Genomic DNA, 24,004 nt, shown 5'->3' with positions numbered 1-24,004 from the left:
AATGACCTTGTTAAAGAAATCATTGGAAAGTAACAGATGGCATTCTAATTTAAAACATTTCTGTCAGGTTATATCTCTTCATCTTCATTTGCGTAAATTGAAATGATTCAAGCCTCTCAATCTTTCATCATAACTCATATCTCACAGTCCTGCAGTCAATGCAGTTTTTTGTAATATGAAGGCGAAAGCTTCACACGGAAATCCAGGGCCTTGTATAGCTAAGGGCTCACCTCTCTGAACTTGGACATGACACACCCAGTGATGTGCAGGCTCTTTTAAAAAGTGTTCACCCCTTTGGAAGTTTTCACATTTTATTGTTATACAACATTTAATCACAATGGATTTCATTTGGCTTTTTTGATATTGATCAGCAGAAAAAGACTCTTTAATGTCAAAATGAACAACAAATCCCTGCAAAAATTAATTACAGATATGAAACACAAAATAATTGATTCTCAAAAGAATAAAACAGTGTTTCTTAAATTATGGGTTGCGACCTGTTTTGTGTTGCATGATGCCTGTAATTGTTTCACGCTGATTCGTGAATTACAACTGGACTGAATGTGAAAGAGCTGTGAACAGTTTGCAGAAAACCTTGCGATGGGTCACCCGCTTGCAAGGCTGAAACAAACTCCCACCCTCCCCAAGATGGCGAATGCTGGATATTCTCACAGAGGAACAACGGACGATGGTCAGCAGTGATTCTCCAAGGAAGAAGGATGACAATCGGCACAGATTCTCGAAGGGAAAGGACAACGATTGTTGGCAATTCTGCTGGGGTAACACCAGAAGATGACCACCAGCAATCCTCAAAGAAGCAATGGGACGATGATAGGCAAAATTAGGTTGCGAGGACATGGGGGTAAAACAATATACTTTTGAACTACTAGACTATATAAAACCATAATTCTTATGTGTCCACACAAGTTGCAAGAACTCTGAATTCCCTTCTTTCTCCTACTAAAGTTTCAAGCAGTGAGAGACATGCTGACAGAACTCACATCTCCAATCCCCATTGTAAAATTCTTTTATACTTTATACTAGCTGTGCTGGCCATCTAAGATGGGTAGAAATCTAAATAATAAATGCAAACTACAGTATTTACATTTGCAGTGAATCATCTACTGGAATGTTTTTTTATAATGCATGTAGTATTAAAATGCATTGCATTAGAACATTAGAACACTCCAGACGAGAACAGGCCATTCAGCCCAACAAAGCTCGCCAGTCCTATCCACTTATTTCTTCCAAAAAAACATCAAGTCAAGTTTTGAAATTCCCCAACATCTTACTGTCTACCACACTACTTGGCAGCTTACTCCAAGTGTCTATTGTTCTTTGTGTAAAGAAAAACTTCCTAATGTTTGTACGAAATTTATGCTTAACAAGTTTCCAACTGTGTCCCCGTGTTCTTGATGAACTCATTTTATATTAACAGTCTCGATCCATTGTACTAATTCCCATCAAAATTCAAACAGATGGTGCATCACAAACATTTGCAGTAATAAAATACATTATTACTAATGTTTGTGATGCACCATCTGTTGGAATGACAACTGCAAAGCATATATCTCTGTTATATGCTATTTGGTATGGAATTCGTAAAAGCAGATTTAGTGTTTGCGATGTGCCATCTCGCAGTGGTAGCGCTGCTGCCTTGCAGTTAGGAGACCCGGGTTCGCTTCCCGGATCCTCCCTGCGTGGAGTTTGCATGTTCTCCCCGTGTCTGCGTGGGTTTCCTCCGGGCGCTGCGGTTTCCTCCCACAGTCCAAAGACATGCAGGTTAGCTGGATTGGCGATTCTAAATTGGCCCTAGTGTGCGCTAGGTGTGTTTGTGTGTGTCCTGCAGTGGGTTGGCACCCTGCCCAGGACTGGTTCCTGCCTCGTGCCCTATGTTGGCTGGGATTGGCTCCAGCAGACTCCCGTGACCCTGTGTTCGGATTCAGCGAGTTGGAAAATGGATGGATGGATGGATATGCCATCTGTTGGAATGGCAGAAATATAGCAACCGGACGGACACACAGATACACAGACACACAGATTTGTCTAATGTTTTTGAAGTTGAAGTTATTTCTTCACAAACATGCATTTCACATGTGAAATTGTGTTGGGATTAATAAAGTATCTATCTATCTATCTGTCTATCTATCTATCTATAAAATTAATTTCTTTCTATCAATTAAAAAAAATACACACAGGAGCTTTAGAATGGATGGTACAGAGCATAGATGGCATAGAGGAAAAGCTTAAAAATTTACCAAATACATCAATTTTTCAAGCCAAGATGGCTGTCGAGCATTGATCCACGTCTTCATAGATGCAAGTCTCAAAGTGATTGCTCCAAGACAGAAACACTTCCAGTTATGTACAGGCCAAGCAGGAAAAGGCGGGTCCAAAGGGACAGACCCTGGAAGTAACATCAGAAGTGGTAGGGCTGTCAGTCATCCGGTCTGTAGAGAAAGTGAAGAGGCATTAGTAAACAGCACCACCTGTGTAATGGTGAGGAATTATCACCACCAAAGCCTTTAAGCTGTCCCCAAGGCACACGTATACTGTATGATAGGAAGTAAATCAAAACAAACCAAGCATGTGACACAAAAAGTCTATTTTGATTTGGTCTGATGGGAAGAAATCACACCCCGGGGGGAGGTGGGAGGATGGAGGATGAAAGGTAGGGGACATCCTAAAGGCTTTGGTAGTGGTAATTCCTCCCTGAACCATAAGGTGGCGCTGTTTATTAATGCCTCATCCTCCCTCTAGAGAACGGATGATTGACAGCCCTACTACCTCTGATGTCACTTCCAGTGTCTGTCCCCCCCTGTACCCGCCTTTTCCTGCCTGGCCTGTACTTAACTGGAAGTGTCGCCATCTTGGAGCAGTCACTATGACACCCGCATCTGTGAAGATGTCTTTTGTCCTTTGTCAATACTTTTATACACTGCGTTTATTTTCAGTTATGTGGTTTGCCTGCGGGTGTCCCAACTCTTTATGCTGGTCTATATTTTGCATTACATTCTGTATTTATGTGAAAATCCATGGAAGCAAATGGAAAATGTACCCTTATTGCAAGAAAAACAGTACCCGGAATATGCAATAAAATGATTATTTTGCTGTCACAAACATGCGTCAGAAATACGGAAGCTACGTGTCAATACTCGAAAATTGTCTTGGCTTGAAAAATTGACGTATATGGATGTATTTTATATTTTCACATAAATATGGAAGTAAATCAAAACTGTGATGTGATCTGATTGAAGGAAACCACAGCCCAGGGTTGTGAAACCCTGCTGAGCTATTGCGAAAGTCTGGTCTTCTTTTCAAAAGTCTGAATCTCATAACATTGGTGTTGTTTTGTTCAAAAATGACATGCATAAGCTATTTTATAATGTGTGTGTATAATTGCGAAACACGGATCAATACTTGACAACTGTTTTCGCTTAAAAAAATGGACGTATTTAATAGAATTGTAAGATTTTCCTCATTACCCCTTAGACTGCAATTTAAAGCGCCAGCGCTGTCAGGGCTATTCAAAATGAAAGAACAGATTTCAAAAAAGTATTTCAAACACATTCCACACATTACTGGATAGAGGAAAGTTCAAAGTTTGGTCCTATGGTCCTTGACATTGCATGCACTCAACATGAGCATCATGTATAGCATGACAAACATCAAAACGGTAGACCATTTCTTGCCACATACGAGTCAACTCGTCCCTAGTTACTGAATTCACAGCTTCCTCAGTTCGATGTTGCAGATCCTGAAGATTAGCGGGCATCAGTGGAACAAACACTCTTTCTTTAATGTACCCCCATGGATAAAATTTGCAGGGGGTAAGGTCTGGAGACCTGGGAGGCCATAGACGATGACCAAGATCTTGTTGTCCACCTCTTCCAATCCACCTTCTTGGAATGGTGTCATTCATGTAATGCCGGACCTCCAAGTGGAAATGAGGCGGGGAACCATCTTGCATGCAAATGAAGTCATTCGAATCTTCCTGAAGTTGGGGAAACAACCAGTTCTGTAGCACGCCCAGGTATGAAAATACAGTCACAGTTTGCTATGCAAAAAAGAAAATTCTATAAACTTTGCATGAGGAAAGGACACAAAACACATTTATGTTCGGTGAGTCTCTTTCATGTTTGACGACTATGCAAGAATTTTCATACCCCCAAATTCTAACATTGTGGTGATTAACCTTCCCAGAGAGATGGAAAGTTGATTCATCCGAAAAAATTAGTAGTTCAGGAAAATTGTCCTCTTCCATATCCTCCAGAATCGCAGTGCAAAATTCAAACCTTTTTTCATGGTCGTCAAGATGCAATGCCTGAACTAACTGCAACTTATAAGGCTTCATATGCAGACGTTGTCTAAGAACATGCCATGCCGTTGTTTGAGTATTCCAAGTTTAATGCTTGCCCATGATGTGGATTTCCTAGGGCTTCGATATGCTCGACATTTTTATCTGACATGTGTGGACGACCAGATCTTTTATATTTGCATATGCAACCTTCTTGTACGAATTTTTTATGCCACTCGTAAAAGTTGCTTATGACGAGGTGGCTGGTTGTTGAACCGTTGGCGGAATTCACGTTACACTTGAACAATGGACTTACACTTCGCAAATTGAAGCATGCAAAATGATTTCTCTTGTGGTGTTGTCGTCATTTTAGTATAAACGAGAAACAGCACTCGGTGGCTTTCACTGGTACTTTCAGATGGGCATTTAAACTTTGAACTTTCCTCTATTCAGTGATGTGCAGAATGTGTTTCTGTCTTATACAGTTTGTTTGAAATACATTTTTAAAATCTGCTCTTTCATTTTGAATAGCCTGGTATATATTTTTTTAATTTATAGAAAGCGAGTGAGTCCAGCCTGACACCCAAGATCGATCCCGTCATTTTATATAGTCTGTTTTATATGCAGAGGCACACGTGAAGATCAATGCTCCTTCTCATTCACTCAGGTCTGCTGTTGAATGGCATCTGGTGATGCCACCTCTCCATGGCATCAAATCTCAATCTACAGTATTTCCCTATGTAGTTCCTAGCTAGTGGAGCGAACTGCCCACCTCCATTCGAACTTTGGACTCCCTCGATACATTTAGGAAACTCTTTTGTTTGGTGAATTTCTATCAAACTGTTAGGTTTCTGTGACCTAGGAATTGTTAACTCACTTGCATTTTGTTCTGAACGCTTGTGATGATCAATTTTGTAACCTTGTCCTGTCACACTTGTTCCAACTGATGTTTTACTTGATTATGCTGACCTCTTTTGTAAGTTGCTTTAGATAAAAGCGTGTGCTAAACAAATAAATGAAAATGTACATATAAATGAATGCCTAGCAAAACGGGGCAATGCCCACTTGACGTGAATTGCTCTAAAATGATTGGGACGATGAGTGATGCCAGCAGCGGTGCATTAACTGTTTGCTTCAGTGCAGTCTTTTATCAGCTCTGAAATACAGTAATTCCCCAAAAAACATTTTCATCACACAATTCACGTTTACTGGTACGGAGAACCAGCTTCTTCATTTCGAATAAAAATGAAACATTTCATATAAATTACAGCGGACAGATGAACTCCATCAGAGACAAAGATCTAGGATTAATGCTTTGAAAATACAGTATAATCTTCCTCTGATGAATTGACTTTTTGCAGATTACTGGAAAATACAAATGAAAATCCTTAATATACCTTTCAGCATTATTGAATGTGCTCTTTTTGTTGTCACAGTATGGATAAGACAAATACAAATGACAGATTGTCTTTGCTTTATGGATAACCTTGTGTCATTTAGAAAGGGATTTTTTTTTTCTTTTTTGAAATCTTATAGAACATGAAATTCACAATGTTCCATCCAGTGCGTCTTACAAGCTATAACAATTATATATTATTTTCTTTGAGACATCATCAACATACAAAAAGATTTCAAAATTACAGCTGCAGCTTTGTTAGAAAATTGCAGATTATAGCTCTATTAATGTGTATTGTTTCGGAGCGAACGGAGAACAATATGTTTATCTGAGAAATCTCAATTATACATCATTATATAAATCTTTGTGAATTTTAATAATAGAAAATATATAGCGTATGTGGTATTTTAGCATAAAAAAGAAAATTTTGCTGTACTGTGCATTGTTCAATCAAGTGTATGACAAATACCCTGTGATCAATACAATAAAAGCCAGCAAGTTAGTAAAAAGAAAAAACGTGGCATGGACAGTGGTCAGGACGGGCGTAGTAGTATAGGAGGCCAATTTAAATGGCAGTGCTTCAGTAGAGTACTGTTGTACTGTACAGTATATCGGGGTACTAATGATACCATTACTAGTGAGACCTGTAACTAGAGGGACAAAAAATACACATTTAGAGTGAAAATGTCTCGATTTGAACATGTCAATGGACAACATCAGAAAGAGGCCTAGGAGGTCCTTGTTGTGACTCGCTTATTCATTAACGTGACACATTCAGCCATGATGACAGAGGTTGTGCATCATGATGCCAGATGTTTCGGGTCTTATTTAAACAACTTGTCAAGTCTCCACCTTAATTTAAAGATAAGTGTCTGTGTGTCTGTCCTGTTGCGATGTCTCTGTCATTCCAAAAGGAGGCACATCACAAACATTTTTAGAAATGACATGCATTTCATTTTTCATTCCAATAGACGGCGCCTCAGAATCATTAGCACCACTTTTATGAATCCCATACCAAATGGCCTATGACAGAGACATAAGCATTGCATGGTGCCCTGCAAATGTTAACAATGAGGTATACGCTGATTAGTTAGATTTAAATTCATCTTAGACGGGGTAGCACTACCAGGACTCTACTTTTCTATTAATTATATATTTCCCTTGTTATGTTATTTATTCATTAATATTTATATGCATTGTAGTGCACATTAATGCTGAGATCTACATTGATTGCTTAGATATCCACTGGTCTTAGACGGGTAGCACAGCACGTGAATTAATACAGGAGCATCATTATAAACCAGTAGGCTGCTGGTGTTCTTCGACTTTAGAAATAGAGATTAGTCATAAACATCTGTTATTGAATAGTGAATATGTCTTTACTTTGACTACTTTTGAAAATGTGTCCACCAAAGATGGTGTCAAAATTCTGGCTTGTTATCCATTTTGGAGTACCTTCAAGGTGGTATCACCTAATATTGAATGCTTGATTGTTAAGATGGACCTTCAAGGCTCTCCAGTATTCAGGATGCTGTTAAATCCTTACAACAGTGGTAAGCCTACAGGCCACAATTTCCATCCACCAGAAATTTAGCAAAAAACTCTTTATTCAAATTAAGCCTGCTGATTTTGTATATATTTAAGTAAGCCAGAAGAGACAACATTTTACTTTAAACAGTAAGGCAAGTGTCAATTACCATGTTTGGCAAATAAAAGCCTTTTAAGGATGTTTATACTAAACATTAAATCCTTTTAGAAAACAGTAATGACCAAAATTCCATCTAATATGAGGGCAAGTCAATAATTACCTGCATGTTCTGATAATTTTGTTTGGGTTGGCTGTATGGCTTTTTCTCACACACATCTAGAAACACGGTGTGTCTGTGGTCAATGTGCTAAACTTTTGACCATGATCAGTCAGTTTCTCTTGATCCCCTCCATCCCTTCCAGGTTGGAGTACTTTTAGCCACAGGCTCATTCCTCCATGGGGTGCTAAGAAGCACTTTCGAGGATCTTTTCTGACAGCCGCAATTCAATGCTTTCTCCCAAAGTCCCAAACTGAATAATTAGGTGACTAAATTGGGTAGAGTGGTGGCTCTGTGGCTAAGGATCTGTACTGGTAGCTGGAAGGCTGCCATTTCAAATCCCAGAAGGGATCCTGCTCTGTTGGGCCCTTGAGCAGAGCCATTAACCTGAAAATTGCACCAGGGCTGCTGTACAATGGCTGACCCTGTGCTCTGACTCCCAGTATAAAGTTTCCCTTTATGGATTAACAAAGCGTATCAAAAACAAACAAAAAAAAATCAAAATACTATTTAAGTTCTTTCTGCCATTTCTACACAATATTTATTTATTTATTTGTTGATTGTACTATTTGTCCTGCTAGTCTGTATGTTTGTTTTTTTTATGTTTCTGCTGTTGTATGCTAAATTACCCCTTGGGATTAATAAAATTTTTATCTAATCTAATCTAAATTACAAGGGTGCAAAATTATCCATTATCCATTTTCTGAGTAACTATATGAAACGTATGCTCTTCAAATTAAAGAAAAAGATGTGTACATGTTAACATTATTGTTACCTTTCTAATATTACCTCTAACAAAACTAAAATCTAATTATTACATAATTAATGCATATACTGTTCAGCTGTCTGTCATGTTTGATTGAAACAGATAGCCCAACTTCCCACGAGACCCCACTGCATCGAATCCTCTAACAATAAGAACATTTATGTTAGGTTGACTGTCCAGTTGAGGTCAGGCAGTCTTTTGGCGTGGAATCCCTACAGAATGTGTTTTTTCTCCAAGTTAATGGGAGTTTTTTTTTTTTTTTTTTCTGTCTCGCAGCTATCTGACCTTATCATCAAAACTCTTCTTTAGAGACTTAATCAAAGAATAAGTACCTGTACATTTATCTGCATGTCCCTTCAGCTGCTATGTCTTTGTCATTCTAAAAACATTGCACATCACAAACATTTTTAGCAAAAAAAAGTATTGCATTTGTCATTCCAACAAATGGCACACACCAACACTTTTAGTCATTCACTTTTCAGTCACACGTCTCTCTCCTTGTTTTTTTATGTTTCTACTGTTGTATACATCTGAAATTCCCTATGGGATTAATCTAAATACTGACTGAATCTAATCTAATTTAATTAAATGCATTGCATTTGTCATTCCAACAGATGGCACACACCAACACTTTTAGTCATTCACTTTTCAGTCATACATCTCTCTCCTTGTTTTTTTATGTTTCTACTGTTGTATGCATCTGAATTTCCCCCTGGGATTAATCTAAATACTGACTGAATCTAATCTAATTTAATTCAATGCATTGCATCTGTCATTCCAACAGATGGCACACACCAACACTTTTAGTCATTTTTGAGTGTGTATCCCTGTTTTTTTATGCTTCTACTGCTGTATACATCTTAATCTCCCCATGGGATTAAGTGAGAAGTCAAGTAACAATGACACCTTTTATTGGCTAACTAAAAAGTTTACAATATGCAAGCTTTCATGGCAACTCAGGCCCCTTCTTCAGGCAAGAATATGCAATCCCATGGAATTAATAACGTTTTTCTAATCTAATTTAATCGATTCCAATAAAATGCATCAAATATATCATTCCAACAGATGGCACGTCACAGATACTATTTTTATGAACCCCATATCAAATGGCATATAACAGAGACATACAGTATGCACTGCATGGTGCACTGAGGTCTACATTGATTACTTAGAGTTCATTTTAGACGGATAGCAAAACTAGTTCTGTATAAAAGAACTCTATTATTCTATTAATTATATATCTGTCTTGTGTATGTATTATTTTCTTATATGTTACTTATCCATTATTATTCTTACCAAGTTGGATTTGTTTTTCTTTTCTTGTAACTATTTCTTGTAAAGCACTTTGAGCTGCATCCTGTGTAGTAAATGTTCTTATTGCTGCAATTAACACAATGCCATAAAAACAAAACAAAAATAAAAATATATCCAACAAAGTAAATCAAAACAAAATAAAGAAAATAAATAAAGATGAAACAGAAACTTGAGCCAGGGCTGAAGCTCTCTCTATACCGTAATAAGACAGAGTTGAAATCTGTGCTTGTAGGAAAACATAAGAATCAAGAATGGACTCGGGACCCTCACAGGACGCACTCACACACACCAGAACTTGTTCACATTTGGTCAATTCAGAGTTGCCCACAGCCTGGCAGCAATCAGATGGATCCACTTCCATGTAGTCTGACCCTGCACATCTTTAGAATAAAAACCAAAGGATAAAAAAGAAACTAGAGGAAAAACTCACACAGGCATGGAGAAAACATCTGAAATCAACAAAGTCCAGTGCCGAATTTAAACTTGTGATGTGTCAGTCTTTAACATTGTCATATTTCCAAACAGACATATGTTTAGGTAGATTTGGATACTGTAGTTACTTATTTACATGTGAAAAGTAGTTTCCAGGATTCATTTACAAGGCTTTGTCCCAAGCCTGACACTTCCTCTTCATTAGTATGGCATATTTATATATTTTTATATATATATACATATTTTACATATATAGACTCAAACCACCTACACCTAAACACCAGCAAAACCAAGGAGCTGGTGGTGGATTTTAGGAGGCCCAGACCCCTCATGGACCCCATGATAGTAAGAGGTGACTGTGTGCAGAGCGTACAGACCTTTAAATACCTGGGAGTGCAGCTGGATGATAAATTAGACTGAACTGCCAATACTGATGCGCTGTGCAAGAGAGGACAGAGCCGGCTATACTTCCTTAGAAGGCTGGCGTCCTTCAACATCTGCAATAAGATGCTGCAGATGTTCTATCAGACGGTTGTGGCGAGTGCCCTCTTCTACGCGGTGGTGTGCTGGGGAGGCAGCATTAAGAAGAAGGACGCCTCACGCCTGGACAAACTGGTGAGGAAAGCAGGCTCTATTGTAGGCATGGAGCTGGACAGTTTGACATCTGTGGCAGAGCGACGGGCGCTGAGCAGGCTCCTATCAATTATGGAGAATCCACTGCATCCACTAAACAGGATCATCTCCAGACAGAAGAGCAGCTTCAGCGACAGACTGCTGTCACCGTCCCGCTCTACTGACAGACTGAGGAGATCGTCCCTCCCCCAAACTATGCGACTCTTCAATTCCACCCGGGGTCGGGTAAACGTTAACATTATTCAAAGTTATTGTCTGTTTTTACCTGCATTTTTTATTACTCTTTAATTTAATACTGTTTTTTGTATCAGTATGCTGCTGCTGGAGTATGTGAATTTCCCCTTGGGATTAATAAAGTATCTATCTATCTATCTATCTATCTATCTATCTATCTATCTATCTATCTATCTATCTATCTATCTATCTATCTATCTATCTATCTATCTATCTATCTATTTTAAAAAAACAAATGGGTTTGACTTTCTGCAATTTTGCTTTTTTTGTAGTCACTCCACACACTTAACCTATCATTTAAAAACAGAGACTATATTTGCTGTTAGGGGAGTAGGAAGAGGGCTGTTTACGATAAAGCGATGACATATGCGTGTCACAAGCTATGTGTACGTCTTGACCCATCACAGCGATGATCAAAAAAGTGACGAATGGCTGGTGCAGAATAAAATCCTGATTTTAAAGATCACCTTATGTCACATTGACTGATATGGTAGGCTTTCAAGGATCCCGGTCTCAGGTATAATTTTAAACTTTTTTGTTTGGTTACTAAATTTGCTCGTCTCATTGGGGTGACCTTTGAAGAGATTAAGCAGGGAGACGGCACAGAGAAAAAAGGATTTGTCAGTGGATGATGGAAGAGAGGAATGGACAAGGGCAGTGAGGCCATTTGTTGAGGAAAGTGGCAGATTTGGTATCTAGGGGATGTCAGAGACTCCAACTTGGAGGAAAAAGGAAATATGATAAGATAAATAGTGGCCTGACAAAAAAAAAAAAAAAAAAGAATTGTTTCACGACTGGAAGTAAGACTGCAGATATTGTTATAATTAGTGCCAATGGTCGAATGCAGGGCTTTGAACAGTAAAACTTCTAAAAACTTTACTCTGTGAACTATCTAACAGGAAAAAAAGTTGTCGATCTTAAAATCAGTATGTTAAAATAATCAAAAAGTGATTCAAGATTTAAATGCTATAATCAGTAAATCCAGTACACTATATTTGGAGACAAGATTTATATATACTAACTGGCGACTTTATTAGGTACACCTTGCTAGTGCCACGTTGGACCCGCTTTTGCCTTCAGAACTGCCATAATTCTTCATGGCATTGATTCAACAAGGCACTGCAAACATTCCTCAGGGATTTTGCTCCATATTGATAAGATAGCATCACACAGTTGCTGCAGATTTGTCAGCTGAATATTCATGATGTGAATCTCCTGTTCCACCACATCCTAAAGGTGCTCTTTTGGATTGAGATCTGGTGACTGTGGAGGCCATTTGAGTGCAGGGAACTCATTGTCATGTTCAAGAAACCATTTTCAGATGATTTGAGGTTTGTGACGTGGCATGTTATCCTGCTGGAAGTGGATGGGTACACTGTGGCCACAAAGGAACGGACGTGGTCAGCAACAATACTCAGGTGGGCTGTGGCATTTAAACATTGTTCAGTTGGTACTACAGGGCCCAAAGTGTGCCAAGAAAATATCCCCCACACCATTAGACCACAATCAGCAGCCTGAATCATTGACAAAATGCAGGATGGATCCATGCTTTCATTTAGTTGATGCCAGATTCTGACCCTACCATCTGAAATGTTGCAGCAGAAATCGAGACTAATCAGACTAGACAATGTTTTTTTCCAATCTTCTATTGTGCAATTTTGGTGAGCCCGTGTGAGTTTGTGCTTCCTTTGCCTGTTCTGACAGGAGCTGTTTCAAGGTTTGATGTCAAAGTCAAAGTGAACTTTATTGTCATCTCAACCATATACAAGTATACAGACAGACGAAATTGTGAAGCTCAGAGTCCACAGTGTAACAACATGACGTGCAAATAATAAATTAAAAATAGAATTAAAATTAAAATTTAAAATGAAAACACAATCAAGACAAGACATTGTGTAAAGACAAGAAAAAGAAGTATCAGCAATATTGACGTGTAGTTAGCAATATGAACATTGATGCAATGTATGGTATTTGCAATTTAGATACATAAATATAGTCAACAGATATGTAATATAATAAATAAATAATAGATAATACAGAAATGATAAGTGTATGATAATACTTGTTTAAGACGTGTAGACGATGACAGGTCAGAATGTTTCACAGCAGAAGGATATCAAGAATGTCAAAATCCATAAAGGTCAGTATGAGATTTTCAGTTCTTCTCTACCTGAACACTCGTCTTTGCAGGACAGTGGCTCGCATGTATAAAAGTTCTGTTTTTAGCGGTGGTTGAGGCCATGTGGAAGGTCCCAGGGGGCAGCCTGGTGTTAAAGAGTCTGACAGCTTGGGGGTAAAAACTCTCCTGCAGCCTGGCAGAACCGGCTATGATGCTGCAGCATCTTCTCTTGGATGGCAGAAGTGTGAAAAGTCCATGTGAGGAGTGTAAGGGGTCCTGCACAATGCTGCAAGCCTTGCGGACACTGCGTTTGTAAAATATGTCCTGTAGTGAAGGGAGAGGCACCCCAATAATATTCTTTGCTGTCTTCACTATCCTTTGCAGGATAGTTTGCGGTTGGATATGTTGAAGTTGCCATACCAGACAGTGATGCAGCTGGTCAGAACACTCTCAATGGTGCCTCTGTAGAACATGGTGAGGATGGAAGGCGCTTCAGCCGCCTCAGGAAGTGTAGTCTCTGCTGGGCTTTCTTGATTAGTGATGAAGTGATGAGGTGTTATGCGTCCATATAAGTTCCTCAGTTATGTGCACACCGAGGAGCTTGGTACTCCTAACACTCTCCACATCTAGACCGTTGATGCTGAGTGGGATGTGATTTTCTGAAGTCCACGATTATCTCTTTTGTCTTGTCGACATTGAGAGATAGATTGTTGTCTTCACACCATGCAGACAGCCGTTCCACCTCATCCCTGTATGCTGTTTCATCATCCCTGCTTATCAGTCCCAGCACTGTCGTGTCATCCTCAAACTTGATGATGTGGTTGGTGTTGTGCGTGGCTGTGCAGTCGTGAGTCAGCAGGGTGAACAGCAGTGGACTAAGCATGCAGCCCTGGGGTGCTCCAGTGCTCAGTGTGATGTTGCTGGAAGTGTTGCAGCCCATCCGAACCTTTCTATCATTTCACACCAGTTTGGCCATTCACCTCTGACTTCTGGCATCAGCTAGGCATTTTCACCCAGAGAACTGCCACTCTCTGCACATTTTCCCTTTTTTGGACCATTCACTGTAAACCCTAGAGATGGTTGTGTGCGAAAAATCCTTGATTTTCAAAAGGTGGACACATGTCTAAGAGAGACATGTGAGATATATAGAAATGGATTTAAAGGAGGGAGAAGTGCAGGGTTCCAGGGGTTAGGAGTCAGGAGACTGGAGATCACAGATGGCAATAAGTAATCAGTTACACAGCCAAAAAAGAAGCCAGATCTGTCTTTATTGTTTTAAAGATGTGTCCTTCTAACCCAAACAACAAGGCTAACAATGGAGCAGATGGATGTGTGGCCTGATTATAGCTGTCTCTACAGTGTGATGAATATGCATTGACTAAATGTGAAGGTGTAAATTATTCAGATTAGTGAGGAAGACCAAATAATTGTGCACACTCAATACAGAGGATTCACAAAGTATTTAGACCCCTTCACTTTTTTCTCATTTTGTTATGTTGCGGCCTTCTGCTCAAATCATTTTTCCCACATCAAACCACATTCTGTATCCCAGAATGATAAAGTGAAAAAACAAGAGTTTAGAACTTTTTGCAAATGTATTAAAAAGAAAACATTGAAAATATACATACAGTAGACACAGATATGCAGACCCTTTGCTATGACACTTGAAATTTGGCTTTGGTGTATCCTGTTCTATTGATCATCATTGAGATGTTTCTACACCTTGTTTGGACTCCACGTGTGGTCAGTTTAATTGATTGGATCTGATTAGGAAAGCTGCACACCTGTCAACAGAAGGTCCCACAGCCATGAGGTCAAAGGAACTGCCTGCAGAGCTCAGAGACAGGATTGTGTTGAGATACAGATTTGGAGAACAGCATAAACATTTATTTCTAATTTATTTATTTTTTCATACAAATGGTGAAGCTCAAAGTGCTTTACAAGATAAAGAAAGAAAAGTTTATAAAAAACAAAAATAAGATTAGGCAATAATAAGTAACAAAGACAGAAAAAGCATGGACTGCAGAAAAAAAAAACAAAATCTGCAGGGGCTCCAAGGCCCAGAGACTGCCAGCCCCCACTGGGCATTCTGCCTAACCTAAGTGATCTAAATGAGGGTTTTTCTAATTTCTTCATGGGTTCCTCATGGTTTTCAGGCTTGAAAAGAAAGAATTAGACGATGATGGTCAATGGATCCAGTGAGCTGGAACACCCATCGGAAATCGAGCCACATAGCCGTAGTGCCGTAACTGACGCTCCCTCACAATGCAGGTAATGTGCCTCATTCGTGACTCCATGAGTAACCACTCATTTGACACAAAGTCAAACCAGCAGAACCTAAGGTCACTGGATAGTGTCCATGTCTCACAACCATATAGCAAGACAGGAAGCACCAGGACTCTAAAGATTTGGACCTTCGTCCTTTTGCAGAGATATTGGGAGAGCCACACACCGCTTTCCAAGTGACCTCGTGACTCCCCATTCTCTCCTATGACTTCATAGAAGAGTTACCAGAGACATGAATGTCACTGCTGAGGTAAGTAAACCTCTCGACGAGGTCGACACTCTCTCCGCAGACAGACACGCTACTAATGGCTGTGCCTAAGAGGTCATTAAAGGCATAGATTTTGGTTTTTATCAGCACTTTCGCAAGCCCAGACACTCAGACTCCTCTCTCAGTCTCTCAAGAGCCTCCATTGACTCCGTGAAGATCACAGCACCGTCAGTGAAGTCAAGATCAGTGAATCTTTCTTCACCAGCAGATGCCTCACAGCCGCTGGACCCCACGACCTTGTCCAACACCCAGTCCACGCACGCATTGAACAGAGTAGGAGCAAGAACATACCACTGATGAACTCCAGAATCAACTGGGAAAAACACAGATGTCCTGCCTCCACTCTGCACAGCACTCACAGTACCAGTGTACAGGCCTGCCATGATATCCAGCAACCTCGAGGGGATCCCGTGAACCCTCAGGATGTCTCACAGGGCAACTTGATCAACCGAGTCGAACGCTTTACGAAAACTGACAAAGGCTGCAAAGAAACTCTGCCAATATCCGTGTTTGCGTTTGATGAGAACTTTCAGTGCCAGGATACAGTCGATGGTGGACTTCTTTAGTGTAAAACCTGACTGCTCCAGTCGCTGGGAGGTGAGAAAGTGATCACAGATCCTATTGATGACGACTCTAATGAGGACCTTACAAGGCATCAACAGCAGTGGACCAGAAACTCAATGGAATGTTTTCAGCAATTTGTGGGATCCATACCACAAAGAACTGAGTAGGTGTTGAGAGCAAAAGGAGGCCGTAGCAAGTATTAGTACAGTGTTCCTAATAATTTGCTTAGTGAGTGGATATTATACAAATGTGGACAAATTTGTAGGTACCCTTAAAACTCATTGAACAAGTGCTGTATGCCTCCTGAAAGGTGATTGCATGAGAAACAATTGTCCCTTTTATACCTGCATACCTTTGATATGTCATCAAGTAAAGCAAAGCAAGAGTGAAAAGAGATCAAGAGAGAGAGTATTGCTTATTCTACAGAAATATTCTAAAATGGCCTGGACACATCTGTTGGTACCCCTGGAAAAGATCCTAAATAATTGGGTTAAAGAGTGTTTCTAACTAGCTGTCTTCTTTATTATTATCACACAACTCTCCAACTATCCAATCAGTGATTCAGCTCTGTTTAAATAACAACAACAGCATTTATTTCTGTAGCACATTTTCATACAAATGTTGTATCTCAAAGTGCTTTAAAAGATGAAGATAGAAAAAAGAAAAAGAAAAAAATAAGATTAAACAATACTAAGTAACAAAAGAATAAAGTAAGGTCCAATTGCCAGGAGGACAGAAAAAACAAAAAAAACTCCACGGGGCTGGAGAAAAAAAATCAAAATCTGCAGGGGATCTGAGGTCATGAGACCACCCAGCCCCCACTGGGAAATGGAGAATGGTAGTCACTTTGTTGTTTGGTGTCATCACGTGTCCCACACTGAACTTGGAGCAGTCAGAGAAAAGAAGGAGAGAGTTGTCTGAGGAGATCAGACAGAAAATGACAGACAAGTATGTTAGTCAAAGACTAGAAGATCCTCTCCAAGCAGCTTGATGTTTCTGTGACAAGAGCTGCAAATATTACTAAGTAGTTTAAGGTCCATGGGACTATAGCCAACTTACCTGGATGCGACCACAAAAGAAAAATCGACCCAAGAATAGGCAGAAGGATAGACAAAAAGCCAAGGAAACTTCCACAGAGATACAAGCTGAACTCCAAGATCAAGATCTATCAGTGTCTGATTGCATCATATATCACTTTTTGAGTGACAGTAAGCTCAATGGAAGAAGACCCAGGAGGACTCCACTGTTGATAAGAAAAACACAAAAAAGCCAGATTGGAATTTGCTAAAATGCATATTGACAAGCCACAATGCTTCTGAGAGAATGTCCTTTTGACAGATGAGACAAAACTGGAGCATTTAGGCAAGTTGAAACAGCTGTATGTCCACAGATGAAAAAATGAAGCTTTCAAAGAAAAGATGTACCTCCTGTGAAACATGGAGGAGTCTTGCTTATGTTGTGGAGCTGCTTTGCTGTGTCTGGCACAGGCTGCCTTGAATCTGTGCAGGGAACAATGAAATCTCAAGACTACCAAGGTCTTCTGGAGTGAAATGTACTGCCCACTGTATGAAAGCTGTGTCTCAGTCACAGGTCGTGGAGCCTCCGACAGCATAATGAGCCAAAACACACAGCTGAAAGCACCCAAGAAGGGCAAGGAACAAAACATTGGACTATTCTGAAGTGTTCCTGATTTGAATCCTATTGAAAGTTTATGGAAATAACAAAAACATGTAGTCTGGAGAAGACCCCTTCAAAGCTGACACACCTGGAGCAGTTGGCTCAGGAAGAGTGGGCCAAACGACCTATGGACAGGTGCAGTGGTCTCATGGAGAGCTCCAGGAATTGCTTGTTTGCAGTGATTACCTCTATTTTAAGCTAAGTGTCCCATCATTTTTGTCCATGCCATTTTCATTTGTGTTATTATTTAAAATATTCTGTTGAATCAAACCACTAAAGGAAAGTCGTTTTTTTTTTTTTTTTGTTAAATACTAGGGGGCTCTGCCCCCTGCTCGCTTCGCTCGCCAACCCCTGTGTTTGGTTTACCAGATATACAATACAATTTATTTTTTGTATAGCCCAAAATCACACAAGAAGTGCCACAATGGGCTTTAACAGCCCCCGTCTCTTGACAGCCCCCCAGCCTTGACCCTCTAAGAAGACCAGAAAAAACTCCCAAAAAAAAAACCCTTGTAAGGAAAAAATGGAAGAAACCTTAGGAAAGGTAGTTCAAAGAGAGACCCCTTTCCAGGTAGGTTGGGCGTGCAGTGGGTGTCAAAAAGAAGGGGGTCAATACAATACAGTACAATACATAGAACAGAATAAATCCTCAATACAGTATAAAAATAAACATTCTAGAAGTATGGAGTAGAATTTCACATTAGATGATATCACATAACATGATTTGGATTTGTCTTAAGTCCTGGAGACCTCATTCATCAAGCTGCCTCCCCCATTTTGCCATTCCACATCTGAAATAGCGGTAATCCGATGAAAGGACCCCTCATTCCCACGTCCCCATTCATCAGGGATGACTTTACCTTAGGCAGGCAATCTACAATTTAAAGAGATTGTTATTTTCTTGTGAATTGTTACATATGCATTATTTTCACTTTTACTTTAAAAACTTTTGTATAAACAATACTTGTTTCTTTATTTCCTGCCCCGCGCGAGGTTACATCTCTTTCTTCCCAGACGTATAATACTGCTCGTGTTGTGAAGGGTGTTGCGGCTGAACGTACGCTAAGGATATGCCTTTGGATCATTTGCTGTCTTTTTGCTGCTTGCTAGCTGCCTCTTCTGCCTGTCACATGTCGTTGTTTTAAGAGCTCGGAGCACACGATGCTTGCCTACCAAAAGCAATCCAACAACTGCTAGCTTAGAGGTCTGTTGACTTGTTTTAAATGATGGCTCACTGCCTGGTCTCACGTGACGTTGTAAAAGCAATAGCTGTCTTTTATTACTGGCCCCGAGCGTGGTTGAATTCCTTCTTGCAGGATGTATAACGCTCAGGGCCGGATTTATATGAAAAGAGGCCCTAGGCTATTCCACTTATGAGGCCCTTTCACCTTCCATTTTTAAGTTTGTAAATTACATGAGAGATAATAAAATACGTAATACGCGTTGATCTTAACCAATACATTTTTATGTTTGTTTATTAGTCATATGCGTAGAATTTCTCCTTATTTTCGGTTCAGTGTTTTAGTGTTCACTGTTTTTAGAATAGTGTCATTTTAATTTTGCTAACAATTTGAATGTAGGCCCCTCTTGATCTTGAGGCCCTAGGCTGAAGCCTAGTTAGCCTATAGGAAAATCCGGCCCTGATAACGCTGCTCGTGTTCGGTTGTGGTAGCTGCTGTCGTGCTGCCCTTCGATCTTTTTAAAGCCTGTCCTTTTTTGCTACAGCCCTGGGACAATCTCTTGGCACCAAGTCTCATGTTTACGGTCTCCGCAAGACGCACCGTGGCAAGTCTCCTTGGTCTCGCGGGTCTTTAAAATGTCTTTCGAGATTATCACGTATCGTAGCCTTGCATTTGCTTTCCATTCCAGGATTTTCTTTTATATATAGAGAGACAGAATAAATACTGATGGGTGACAATTACAGTACTTTGTAAGTTTCAAGTTATTTCAGGGACATTTGAGGGTTCTTCTTTGTACATGGAGGGCTACCAAGAAATTGAGTCCATGTCTGTACATCAACAGCTTTAACTACAGCTATTCAACATGTCTAATGCTGTAATGTTATTTTGAAGGGTAGCTCAAATTTTAAGCACAAGGCTGCAGCAGAGGCAGACAGAGGACCTTCCACAGGTCCAGCAAGTTAGACCACAACGCAGTTGTAACGGTTGCTGCATATTGTAAGTGCTGTGTCTGTTTCTGCCCCCTTGGTCCCTTTGGAATATATGTCCTAGGTATGGAGTATTTTATCTCTGTAAGGGGTGAAGGGGGGCCAAAGCACACCAGTGGGTCCTTGCATAAACGGATTTAAAAGGAAGCGAACCGAAAGGCATGGAAACTCCATGTGTAGATTGGTTCGGGTGCACGCGAAAACAAGTGCTGACTGACCAGTGGGGGACATCTGTGTGCACGGCGCAGCATGTTAGTTAGGATGCTTGCATCTTCCTCTTGAGGGACGTGTTAATGCCATTACACCTGGGTGAGGCAGACTTCGGCATCCAGGAAAGGACTTATCTCCAAAAAGGTGAGAAAGCTTCTTTATACTGTAGAGGGGAATCGTGCCAGTGTGACATTTTTGTCAATGAGCTTGATTTAATGGCAAAATACCCTGGCCAGTTGGATTAGAAGCCAAAGAGGACGATCAAAAAGGGACTGGGGAATGTGTATGGGGTGCATGTGTGACTTATACTTTTTTATATATGTATATATATATATATGTTGGCTGGGATTGGCTCCAGCAGACCCCCGTGACCCTGTGTTTGGATTCAGCGGGTTGGAAAATGGATGGATATATATATATATATATATATATATATATATATATATATATATATATATATATATATATATATGTATGTGCTGTGTATAAATATGTGGTGTCTGTATGTTGTCATGTTTCTTCAGTCACATTTACTTTTTCTGCACAGTTCATTATAAAGGGGTGATTCATGGGTAGGGTCGCATACATCAGAATTCGGTTATTTGTTCAGTTCAATGTCGTGGATGATTTGCTAATGGGGAGTATGTACATAATTCTGTTTGGGGGTTTTACATAATAGATGCTCTGTCTAATTTACTTAATTTAGTCTGGTGCTTTTATTTATTGTTCATAAATGAAATCTCCATCAAAAGGGATCAAATTAGGGATAAGGTTGTGTCCATTTCCTGAACCTGTTAGTATTGGTCTCTTACTAAGAGTAGGAGGTTCTCATATGTGTTGGGCTCCTCATGTTGCATTTTGAGGAACTTGCTACACAGTACTCCTACATTCTCAAAACGTCCATCTCCTGATGATATGAGACTTTTTAATTGCGCCACACTGAGCCTCAAACCCCAAACACAATGACACGCACACAGTCACGGGTTGAATTTTAATGAGTTAAATTTCTCCAGGTACTTTTATATAATGTAATACATACTTGGAGGCTGAATCTTCCTTTTTTTCTGACTCTGACTCCTTAAGGCGAGGCAGAGCGGCTCCCTTTAAACTGGATCCCAGGATCACTTTCAGGGTCTGCCCAAAGTCAGACAGTAACACTTCCAGGTCAGGCAAAACTTCTATAATACAGGGATGGATCCTCCCTGCAGCTCCAAACAGGGCTGTCCCACGTGACTATGATTCACAGCCATGGTCTGGAAAATTGGAGCAGCGAAACATGGATGCTCCCCTCTAAGGTACTGGGGAGTATACGAGGTGAGACATAAAAGTAACCAGATTGGCAAAAAAATATATATTTATTGATAAATTCCAGCATTCTAATCATTGTCACCTTTTATATACTCCCCCTCCCGATCTCTGCATCGCTCCATCCGTATCTTCCATTGATTGAAGCAGTCCTGGAAGGCTTCTTGCTTGAGGCTCTTCAACAGGCTTGCCGTTTCTGTCTTCACTTCATCCATTAAAGAAAAATGTGCTCCCTTCAGGTCACTTTTGATTTTTGGGAATGAAAGTAAAAATCACAGGGTGCTAAATCGTGCGAATAGGAAGGATGATCGAGGAAAGGAATGTTCTTGTCAGTCGAAAACTGCTTTACGGAAAAAGGATTGTGCACAGGAGCATTGTCTTGGTGAAGCACCCCAATGACCTGGGCGTTGAACGTCTTCCACATTTTCTTGGCCTTCCTTGAAACGTTTGTGACACTCAGAAACTTGTGCGCGTGACAAACTGTTATCACCGTACACTGTTTTTATCATTTCAAATTGTTTCTGTGGCCGTTTTGTTCAATTTCGCGAGACATTTGATGCTGATTCGCTGTTCGATTTTTTCACTCGACATTATAGCGGCAACTCGTGTAGCGATTGTTGTGCAAATACTGACTAGGCTATTCACAGAATATACCTTGCCAGTTGGCGGTTTGAGGGGTCTTGTAGGAGAGGATATAGTTCAATGATTCACGTTCGGCTGACCTCCAGATGGTTTTCCAGGAAGGCCCCAAGCCCAGTCAGGTTATTTTTGTGTCTCACCTCATATATGATGCCCCTTCGGTCTGAGATGCCCCTTCGGTCTCAGCTTTTAAATCCCGGCTGAAGACTCACTACTTCAGTTTAACATACCCTGACTAGAGCTGCTGATTAATTGTACAGACTGCATCTCTGTTGTTAGTCATTAGCACTAAAACATAAGTAACATGATAGTTAGAATTGGATACTAACCCTCAACTATTCTGTTTCTCTTCTCGGTACTCAAATGTGGCACTTGGTGCCACGGCCTACCTGTCAAGTTGTTTTGCCTGCCTAAGGTAAAGTCATCCCTGATGGAGGATCGCAGGAATTGTAGGAAGGAGGGGTCCTTTCATCGGATTGGCTGGCCCAACACTGTTTCAGCCATGGAATGGCCAAATGGGGTAGACAGCTTGATGGATGAGGTCTCCAGGACTCTAAATATATCCAAATCTTCTTATGTGATATCATCTACTGTTAAATTCTGCTCCGTACTTCTAAAAATTTTTTTTTATACTGTATTGAGGATTTTCTGTTCGGTGTATTGTATTGTATTGTATTGACCCTCTTCTTTTTGACACTCACTGCATGCCCAACCTACCTGGAAAGGGGTCTCTCTTTGAACTGCCTTTCCCAAGGTTTCTCCCATTTTTCCCTACTAGGTTTTTCTGGAGTTTTTCCCTGTCTTCTTAGAGAGTCAAGGCTGGGGGGCTGTCAAGAGGCAGGGCCTGTTAAAGCCCATTGTGGCACTTCTTGTGTGATTTTGGGCTATACAAAAATAAATTGTATTGTATTGTATTGTATTGTATATACCCTGAACAGGCTGACTCCCCTTCCATCCTTCTGGCCTCCATTCCAGCAAAGGGATCACCTTCCTTTTTGGATGGGAAGCTAGACAATCCCCTATGGCACTTGCAACTCATACTTGGTCTAAAACTTGTACTTATTTGTACTTGAAATGTTCTTGAACTAAGAATGTAACTGTGAGTGGGAAAAAAAATCTTTGCCAACCAATTACATGCGAATGGCAGTATCGTTACTCCAAGTCGCTTGTATCTGGAGTACTAACAGGACATAATAACGCTGGGTGCTGAAAAAATCGTTGTGATATCTCAAAGTACATTGTTTGTTCACTACCTTATGTTATTGAAATGAAAGAAAAAAACATATTAGGAAGAGGCCTTAGTCCAGTTAAAAATGGAAAAATAAAATTCCACCCAAGGAAATTTCCAAAATCTCTTAAGAATTTGGCAAGAATTTATTAATGTTGTCCTTAAGTAAATATGCTGGATCTCTGTTAACCTTTTAGATGATTCAATATCTTTGAGTGACAAGCACATATTGAGTTATCTGGTTTCATGCTCTCCAGATGGTTTGGGGGTGGTGTAGAAATTGAATTTGATATGAAATACGATATTACTTATTGTATGCTCAGTTTTTCTGTAGCATATTTTTTGTGATGTAATTATACTGTATGAAGCTAATAAACAACAACAAAAAAGTTCCACTGACATCTTGCATAAAGTTGAATTTCCACAAGTGTAATTTACTATAGTTGAGCTTCTCCTGTATTATTAATATCCTATGCAACTCCAATACCTGACCTATTAAAATGGAAATGATTGATTTTGCTCAAATTATGCACAGTTTTGTTTAGGATTTTATTACATGGTAAGGTAATATACAGAGGGTGAAATTTCCTTAATTGATAAATTTACATGGCATTCCAGCAATATTATGTACTAGCCGTGCCGCACAGCTCCACTCACATAGTAG

Source organism: Erpetoichthys calabaricus, chromosome 13 (assembly GCF_900747795.2).
Source record: "Erpetoichthys calabaricus chromosome 13, fErpCal1.3, whole genome shotgun sequence".
NCBI classification, from domain to species: Eukaryota; Metazoa; Chordata; class Cladistia; order Polypteriformes; family Polypteridae; genus Erpetoichthys; species Erpetoichthys calabaricus.
Note: the sequence above shows the minus strand (reverse complement) of the source record.